The 10095-nt window shown below is 44.2% G+C and overlaps 1 pseudogene across 1 annotated transcript; it reads left to right on the top strand.

Moving 5' to 3' along the window:
- The first annotated feature begins 1244 nt into the window (after positions 1-1244).
- On the top strand, positions 1245-8910 carry LOC309558725 (one cut domain family member 2-like; annotated as a pseudogene). Its single transcript has 4 exons — positions 1245-1304; positions 7896-8368; positions 8457-8625; positions 8885-8910. The product of its transcript is annotated as an one cut domain family member 2-like (transcript).
- Positions 8911-10095: the final 1185 nt, after the last annotated feature.

Raw genomic sequence — 10095 nt, 5'->3', positions numbered from 1 at the left:
AGGTCATTAGAAGGCTTGTGTTAGGATGATAATTGGGTGGGCTGTTCTTGGCATGCAGAATAATTCTTATTTTTAATGCTGTAACTTTAGCCCCCAGTCACAGGCAGCAATGTCAGATGTCGCACATAGGTGTTTCTATTTGTGCATTGCCGCACTTCACGCATTCATTTCAACGGGCTGCCCTAAATGCAACAAAAAAGTATCTTTTGGAGTGTTTTTATACACCGTACAGTTTTTAAGCACAAAACGTTGCTGCTTTTGGGGTGCCACTTTGGCTAAGCCCAGGTTCAGCCTACTCCTGCTGCAGAATGATCCCATTTTTTTATTTAATGAATACTTCACAGACAACAAGAACATGTTTTTGTAAGTGAACCAATAATCTATAATCAATAATCACAACGTGCACATTCAGTCTTCGAGAATGTCCATTGCAAGAAAGCATGATCCCATTTTTAGTGTGATTTTGTAGGGTCTCGTAGCGTAATTTAATGCTCAAGCGTTTTTTTGTAGAAGGAGATTTGATTTTATACACAACCTTCTTGTATTTTATTTTACTGTATTGTAACTGTAAAAAATAGACCAAGTCTAACAGGGGATTGTGCTGGTACTTTGCTAATAGATAATTACTCTCCACCCAATTTCCATATATTGTAACTGTACTGTCTCTCTTTATATTGTAAAGTGCGGCGCAAACTGTTGGTGCGATTTAAATTCTACAATAATATTATAAAACTCTGCCAAAAGCATACTAAAACGCATTGAACTCACTTTCTATTGAAGTCTACGTGGGCCAAAATCATGCTGAATCAGCACCAAAGTAGCACTGGTACCTAAGGTGCAGCTGATCTGCATTGATGGGAAGGGGCGCCATGGAGAATAACGTGATTTCTAGTGCCGCGCAGTGCTACGCAATCAGAAATTGAATGTGAACGACGCTCATTGGGGGAAATAAATGACACCACATCACATCATCGCAAGCAGCGCACAGTACTTTGCAATGTGCTGCTTGCGAGAAATTTGCACGTGTGAACGCGGCTCATTGGGGCGCCATTCTAAATAAATGGCAGCGCATCACGTCATCGCAAGCAGCGCACAGTACTTTGCAATGCGCTGCTTGCGAGAAATTTGCACATGTGAACGAGGCTCGTTGGGGCGCCATTCGAGATAAATGGCAGCGCATCACATCATCGCAAGCAGCGCACAGTACTTTGCAATGCGCATGTCGTCGCAGCGCGCTAACGCGGATGGGGCCTTATGTTGAATATGGGCGCAATGATTTAGGAATGATCGCCTGGTACACAAGTGTGAGTGCAGGTTTGGATTCTTTACTTTCTAGATTTATAAATATTTCTTTACACATGCAACAAAGTTTACCATGCAGAAGACAGAAGGGACCCATCAGATGAATGATACCCAGTGCCCCATGTACAGAGCCCAGGTGCTGGCACCAGGCATCCTCTACCCATAGAAGAGCCCTATATGTACTAAGCTCTGAGCACACCCCAGGGGGGAGATTTCTTCTTCTAACTGACGGATCCCATCTAGTACTTTTCTCCGCAGACGGTGACACTCAGTGACATGTGACAATTAAATCCCCCGGCCGGACGGACTGATCTCCCATCTGCTGCAGGGACAGCTCAGGAGTTGGTGTCCCCCCCGGTGCCATGGACCGGCTCGTCCTCTCTGCACCGACAACTTGCTCAGGCTGGGGACCGGGAAGGCTCCTCTTACCTTTAGCTGGCCGGGGGTCGTGGCTCGGTGTCAGCAGTTGTCAGTGCGGAGACTCCTCGGGCAGATCGCGATCCTCCTCGGCTCCGGCTCTTTCCCTCTCTCCTCGGATCGCAATGAGAGAGCTGGGGCTGGAGTTGAGCGGCGCGCATGCGCAGTGGCGCCAGGTGAGGGAGCTTGAGCACACACACAGCATCGCTGGAGCCCAGCTGGAGGTCCTGTACTCAGGAAAGTTTACTGACCAATCACAGGGAAGGATTTCTTTTACCATAAAACAATGGCTTGGCCAATCCTGTCAGCACCACTTTCCAAAATGCAGAAACATGAAAAAATAGGAGAATTTTACGGTGTTGGTCTGTAAAGCAGGGTACACACTAGTAGAAAATCTGCCGAAAATTCCCATCTGAGGTAAAATTGTACGATTTTCGGCTAGTGTGTACACAACTTTCAGCAGCCGATGCCGACATTTTCAACGAAAAAAAACGGAGGGACAAACACCAACATTTTTTTCGTCCGTCCCCAGACAACCGATTTTCGTTTAATGTGTATGCAGTACGTCTGTGAAAAATTGGATACGAAAGACCGCGCATGATCTGAAGTTGCTGACAACCCGGAAGTCTAGGAACAAATGTGCCAAAAAAAAAAGAAAAATCGGACGAGAAATTTTATGCACTGGCAACTAAAAACGGTTATGAACGCTGAGCAAGAGAAAGAAAAATCGGAGAGAAAAATCGATATTTCGTCCGATTTCCGTCAAGTGTGTACGGCCCTTAAGACTCGAAATAGGCAATTATGTCACAAAAAATATTGCTTTATTCAATTACAAACATAAAATGATTTAAAAGAAATTTGGTCGTAGACCACATGATGTAAAATCAGATCTAAAAATGATATTACATATAATGGGTAACTCATGATAACACCACCTACAAACTAAAGGTGATCCCCCACCTTCCAAATTTGCTGTATATTACAGTAAAACTAGAATGTGAAGAGGACGGAAAACTCCGCCCAATGCGTTTCGCCTTTTGGCTTATTCAGGGGTGTTTGTAAAGAGGGCCCAAGTGGGTTAAAAATTGATTAGTAATCTCAGAGGGAGTTATAGGTACTCGCTCCAGTTCAGTCAGGTGGTCCCCCAATGACCAAGGGATCAAGGTAGAGTGAATCCACGCCTGGAGGTAGGGGAGGCTCGCCCAAAACAGGCATCCAATCAAGGCAGGAGAAGAGGAGGAAACAAATACCTCAGCCTTCCACAAGCAACCTAATTTAAATGTGGTCACACCCAGGGCCATCTTACCGAATGGGCACACAGTTGCCCAGGGGCCCCACCTGTACAGCGACCCATCCCAGCCAAGCATTAGTCACCATTACCGTGTGCATCCCGCCGCCAAACTTAGCAAGCTTGCAAGCGCCTGTCGGCTCTGCGCTGCTGTCAGGCCACTTGGGCCATGGAAGGGGAACCCACAACTGCAGGAATGCCTGTCCGCCTCTATGGGAACAGGCACACACAGGACAGTCGAGTCTAACTTCTGTCTGTGTGTGTTCACTAAACCCAGCCGCCGAACTTGGAAGCTGTCATTACCCTGCCACTGCTATACCAATGAATATCGCTTTATCGATAATTTGCATTTTTATTCTGGTGGGTGATTGTGTAGGCAGGGCCCCAGTGCACTGCATTGCCCGGGGTCCTTTAATGCTCTTAAGATGGCACTGGTCACACCCCTTTAGCACCTGATAGTTCAAATACATGAACAAGCTATTGGGATTTCAGCATAGGTATAGCTTTTTCTCTTTCTTAAAGCGGAGTTCCTGCCACAAAATTTTTTTTTCAATAAAAATACCCCCGGGACAGTCAGGGCTAGTACAATGGATAGCCTCTGTACTGACCCTGGTCGCACTTACCTTTTAGAAGAAATACTTACCTTGAAAATTTCTTCTCCAGCGCTGCCATCTCGGATGTGGGCAGCTGAAGCCAGCGTGTCCTCTTCTGTGTCCTCTTCTCCCAGAATGCGCCTGCAATCCCTGCACAGCTTCTGGGCATGCCCAGAAGCTGTTTAGCAGGGAATGAGGCGCCGCACCGGAAGTGATGAGCGGGGCCGGTGCAGGCGCATTGATTCCTGGGAGTGATGACATTCAGCTCCCAGGAATCAATGCAAAGAGGAAGTGACGGCGTGGGCCGCTGCCGCAGAGGGAGGAAGTGGAAAAAAGGTGAGTATATTTTTCTTCAATAACAAGGTAAGTAAACAAAAAAAAACAAAAAAATCGTAACTATCCATTTCTTTTTCAGGTGACCAAGAGCAAGCGGATGGCCCAAAATCGATTATGTCTCCGCTTTAATTTAAATGGTGCTCGCCTGCAAAATATAGGGTAGGAAGAGAGGAGTCAGAGTCAGATTGCTTATGCTCTCAAAGGAAGCAGTAAGTGCCGGTTCACACATATGCGATGCGGGAACCCTGTGAATCCACTGCGGGTTCCCACATCGCACTCGACTCGCATGAAGTTCACACTGCCATATATGAATCACTGGGGGTGTCAATACAAAGTTAACGACACCTCGAGATCAGTTCACATATCGCAGTGCGAACTGTCAGTTCAGACATAATTTGGATCGCATAGGTGTGAATACCCATGCAATCTGATTCTGGTGCGGACCAAAAAAAGGGTCCTGTGCGACTTTGGTCCGAATGCAATGCAAATTAAGCCATACAATCTGTATGGCTGATTTCGCAACACACAGACATTGCATGTGATTTGCACAGCAGTGCGTTGCGTCAAGTCAAAATCGTGGCAAAGTCGTGTGACTTTCAGGTTGTGCACATGTGAAAGGTGCCTAAAACCGCAAATCATGGCAAAATTGCAGGAAAAATGCACTACATGCTGTTCTGCAGCTAATCCATTAAAGTCTATTGAACCAAAAAAAGCACAGTTTAAAAAAGTCCCTGACCCTTTCCAAAAACGCAGAGGCACAAAAATGGATTGTTGTGAACGTGTTCCATAGGAACCCATGTTAAAAAAATGTCCTGCGTTCCTGCAAAAAAGCAAAAAGCATTGGTGTGAATGGAGCGTAACATGGGCTCCTATGGAACAAGTTTACCTTAATACATTTTTGTGCCTCTGCATTTTTGGAATGGGTCAGGGACTTTTTTTAACCACAAAACAGTGCTTTTTGCTTTTTTGGTTCAACGGAGAAGCTGCAGAAAAGCATAAAGTGTGTTTTTACCACATGTTTACCGCAATTTTGCAGCAAATTTTACCATAATTAGCATTTTGCATTTTTAAATCTGCCCAAAAACAAATTTTCATTAAAAAAAAGCATAAAAAACACAAATCGCAGTAAAATCGCGGCAACATCACAGTAAAAAAACGTGGAAAGCACAGCCAAATGCAGTACAGAAATGCTCAAAAGCAACATGCATAGGTGTGAATCGAGCACACCAATGCGTTTTTTCTTGCTTTTTGCAAACATACAGGACAATTTTTTTAAAATGGGTTCCTATGGAACACGTTCACATTAATAATTTTTTGTGCCTCTGCTTTTTTGGAAAGGGTCAGGGACTTTTTCAGTCGCAAAACAGTGCTTTTTGTGTTTTTAGTTCATTGGACTTCAATGGAGAAGCTGCAGAAAAGCACGTAGTGTGTTTTAACTGCGATTTTGCCACAATTTCCATTTTTGCGCTTTTAAATCTGCCCAACAACAAATTGTGCCCCCAAAAAAGCATAAAAAATGCAAATTGTGGCAAAATCGCAGTAAAATTACAGTAAAGAATTGCGGAGAGCACAGCAAAAATCACTGCAAAATTGAGGTAAAATCACATTTTTGCGGCAAAAATGCACCGCAAAAAGCACTGCAGAAATGGATCAAAAGCAAAGTGCATAGGTGTGAACTGAGTCTAAAACACACCTTTGCAATGCGACAAAAGCCTGTGAAAATGACTCCCCTTTAAATTCTGCATGCTGCATCTTTGGTACACTTGTCAAAAGCGCACCAAAAATGACCCACCCATTAATTTCTAAAGGGAATGCACTAAAACGCATCAAAGAGCACCCGAGGTGCATGTTTGGGGCGTTTTTTAAGTCCCACGATTAGGTATTGCAGCATGCTGGCAGACAGGATTTCAGAAAACGCACCAAAAATGCATTGAAAATGCATTAGAAACACGACATGCATTTTTACAAAATGTGCACCATGATTTTAAGTGCAGAAGTGTGAAACATTTACACTAGGTTCACACTTGCACATTTTTGTGCTGGATGTGTTTGCGCAGGCACGGCAGCCCATTCAAAAGCTGCTGTGCCTGTGTTTCCACACTAAAAAGGTGCATGCACCTTTTCAAAAATGCGGCCGCAAGGAAATCGCCTGGTCTTTGGGCTTAAAAAAACTTCAGTTCCCTTGGCAGAAAATAACGCTGATATAGAGTGTTTTTATACACAGTTTGGGCAAATTTAGCATTTTTTTCTGCCAGAAAGCTCCAATCATAAATCATAAACAAAGAGTTTTTTTCCTGCCTCTAATCATTGAGCTCAAAATATGCCTGTAATAGTCCTAATGTGCATGAACCGTATCTCACAAAAGTGAGTACACCCCTCACATTTTTGTTAATATTTTATTATATCTTTTCATGTGACAACACTGAAGAAATGACACTTTGCTGCAATGTAAAGTAGTGAGTGTACAGCTTGTATAACAGTGTAAATTTGCTGTCCCCTCAAAATAACTCAACATACAGCCATTAATGTCTAAACCACTGGCAACAAAAGTGAGTACACCCCTAAGTGAAAATGTCCAAATTGGGCCCAAAGTGTCAATATTTTGTGCTGCCACCATTATTTTCCAGCACTGCCTTAACCCTCTTGGGCATGGAGTTCATCAAGCACACAGGGGGGCCCACACAGAGAGAGGGATTAGTGATGTACAGAAATCTTCCTCCAGCATCTGAATCTGATCTGTCCCTCTCCCTGCTATCAGCTTTTATCTGTTGAGAAAGAGACAATTGTCCCTCACTAATACCCCTCCCTTGTGTGGGCCCCCCTCCCAGCACTGGCTCTTATGTTATCCCTGCTCAGGAGTTTATTTGTAACTTAGTTTCTCTCTGATTAGGATGGAGCTCCAACTACCCAGCCTGTAAATTTTTTGCATCTCATGTTTATTTTTATTTATTAATATAGTTTTTTATTTTTAGATTTAGCAGGAGTTATGTGAGTTATGTTATATTTGTGTCTGCAAATAGGGATTTTGTTGTAATTTTAGCTAAATATATCTTTAATATTTTCTTGGGGGGGAGCCTGCCAGGTAGTCTGTATGGGGCCCCATGATTTCTAACAGCCAGCCCTGTTCACACCTGAGACATTGTAACACTAATGAGCCACATGACACCAGGGAGGGGAAATTACTAATTGGGCCCAGTTTGAACATTTTCACTTAGGGGTGTACTCACTTTTTTGCCAGTGGTTTAGACATTAATGGCTGTGTGTTGAGTTATTTTGAGGGGACAGCAAATTAACACTGTTATACAAGCTGTACACTCGTTACTTTACATTGTAGCAAAGTGTCATTTCTTCAGTGTTGTCACATTAAAATATATAAAAAAATATTTACAAAAATATGAGGGGTGTACTCACTTATGTAAGATACTGTAAATAACATTGAGCTGCCTCTCTACATACAAAACACAAAACTCCTGTAGAAACAGCGATTTTTAAGCCAGTGTGCATTGAGCCTTACTGTGTGCTCATGAACCTCTCCTTTTCTCCTTATGTTTGTTTGGAATAAACAGTGCACATTAGTTGCAGTCGAATGCACTGCACTATCCACATTACACATCCATAGTCCACATTCCTAATCCAATCTTTAAATGAGCAAGACAAGGTGGCTGCATTCCTACACAGTGGCGCAGGGGGTGTGAACTCGGGTGACACCTGCTAGAGAGGGTGACACCAGACCTGGACTGGCATGTCCCAGGGAGGCACCCAAATCATCCATTACCCCCTGTACTGCTAGAGAAGGAGCCTAGAATGACCTCCCATAACTCTCCCCACGGCAAGCCCGCCGCACTCAGAGGCTGGTCAGTGGCCTAGCTTATCACTACGGACAGCCGTGAACAGGCTCTGATTAGCAGCCACAGCCTCCACCAGAGGATCCACAAGGACCTGTCCTTTCCATTGTCCAGGTCTGCTATGGTCTCAAGCTGTCTATCCCCTTGCACCATGCCATGAGCATGCCCTGTGACTCCTCACCACCTGGGATGGGCATGAGCAGCACTCACACCACCCCCACACCACTCCAGCCACTAACCCCTATCTCCACTGTGTCAGACAAGTTCCACCACCCCCATCACCATCCCCACCTTCACTACCAGTGCTGTTTGGCAATGCCAGTGGTAGCTTCACCCTGATGAGGAATGTCAAGGGGATCCCCTGCATGAACAAACTCCACAAGGACATGACTGGAATGGGGCAGAGCTTGTCCCCTTTGACAGCTACCCATGTAGGCAATGGCTTAGGCTCCATCAACAACAGCCAACAGAGCCTGCACAACTATGGACCACCTGGGCACAACAAGATGCTCAGCCCACACTACCATGCTGGTAAGAGGCTATCAGCACCTCTTCAAGGGCCTGGCTATCCCACCATCTGCCATGACGTTTCACCTCAATGGGATGCACAACCCTGAGCATCTGGGCCATGCTCAATCTTACGGGCCCATTTTGACATTCTTCTCCCGGTCCCAGCTGAACAACTTTGGACAGTTGGAAGAGATCAACATCAAAGAAGTGATGCAGAGAATCACAGCCAAAATCAAAAGATACAGCATCCCCCAGGCTATCTTCGTCCAGAGGGTGCTATGCCAGTCACAAGGAACCCTCTCAGACCTCAGAATGTCAGCTCTCAAGCTTGCAGGTGAGTAGGTTTTGGGGTGCGCACTGTAACTGTGCACTAGCCTGCCCACTGGGGGTGACACCATGTTTTACCGCACCAGGTGACACCAACGCTAATGACGCCACTGTTCCTACATACAGCCACCCTCTAATAGAAAGTCAGATAACAGCAGCAAAAAAAAAAAAAGGAATTTGGAGGAGGCGGAGAGCAATAGAAGATACTTTTTTTTTAAATTTAAAAATAACAAATATAACTTTTTTTTTTTAATTTGTTTTTTTAGTTTTAGATAGAGTGAAGAGAAATTAAAACACCTTTTTAAGTTTGCATTACTCTCTGTGCCCCTGTTAGGGAGATTCACTCTCTCTTATTGTCCTGGTCACTAGTATCACCGAGAATTAAAGAGAAAAAATCCCAAGTTTTGGGCTGTCACCAGAACAGGAATAGAGGGGAAATCCTCCAATGGGGACACCCGTTTTGGTGACCCTGATGACATCTTCGAGGGATTTTCTCTCACTTCCTCTTTTGACTATGGGACAGGAAGTAATCAGAGCTTGGCTGCCACTGTTTCGACAGAAGTTAATCTTTTGTTTGACTCCTGTTGGACGAACAAGTTGGAAAAAAATTCTCAATCAGCAGCTGCAGCCACTGATCAGTGTAATCTGACAGCAGCAGGAGCCCATATCAGAATACAATGTCCTGGCAGGGAGAAAAACTGTCCAAGGTTGGCTTAATCCTCCAAAATGAAATAAAATGCCTTTTGTTCTACTTTAACAATAAATGCTTAAATCAAATCTTTTTTTTGAAACCAGACTATAGTGTCACTCTAATTTGTGCTTGTCCACATCTGAGCGCTCAATCATTGTCAGCTTGATGCCTGTCGCTTGCAAAAGTACACAAGCCTTTTCTCAGGCAGAATTGATTATGCTGGCCCAAAACACTTTAATAGCAGTCAGCAAAAAAATTCCCTAGAACACCTGTTACATGTGTTTTTCTGGTACTCCCATAATTAAAGTCAGCAGGGCTGAAAACGAGTGATCCTGCTTCAAAAAAACTCCTGTACCACACATTTCTCCTAAAACAGACAAAAATGCACAAAAAAGCCCCAAAATCACCCAAATACACTGCAATGAAGTGTGACTTGAGGACTATGTCCCAAAGCTCATGCTACTTGCAATCTTGCCGCTATCAATCCCAGCTATTATTCTTTGCTACAAAATTTTTAGCATGATATGGCTCCAATGTTGATGACACATAGGCCATACTACTACACTAGTGATCCTGCGTCAGACAATTTGTTAAAATCACCAGTGGTAGGATGGCTAAAAGGCTGCCGGTTTGCCATTTTGTAATCACTCCCAGGCAGCAAGATGTCATTCCCATGGCATAGTGATCAAAATTTGGCCGCATTAAACCAGAGATAGACTGAGGTTTCACTGAGTCTGACTACAGAAGTAGTTATTCTATAGGGACAGACAGACAGCTTCTTGCCAC

The sequence above is a fragment of the Pelophylax lessonae genome (assembly GCF_965119305.1).
Source record: "Pelophylax lessonae genome assembly, chromosome: 6".
Classification (NCBI taxonomy): Eukaryota; Metazoa; Chordata; class Amphibia; order Anura; family Ranidae; genus Pelophylax; species Pelophylax lessonae.
This window is presented reverse-complemented; position numbering and strand designations above follow the sequence as displayed.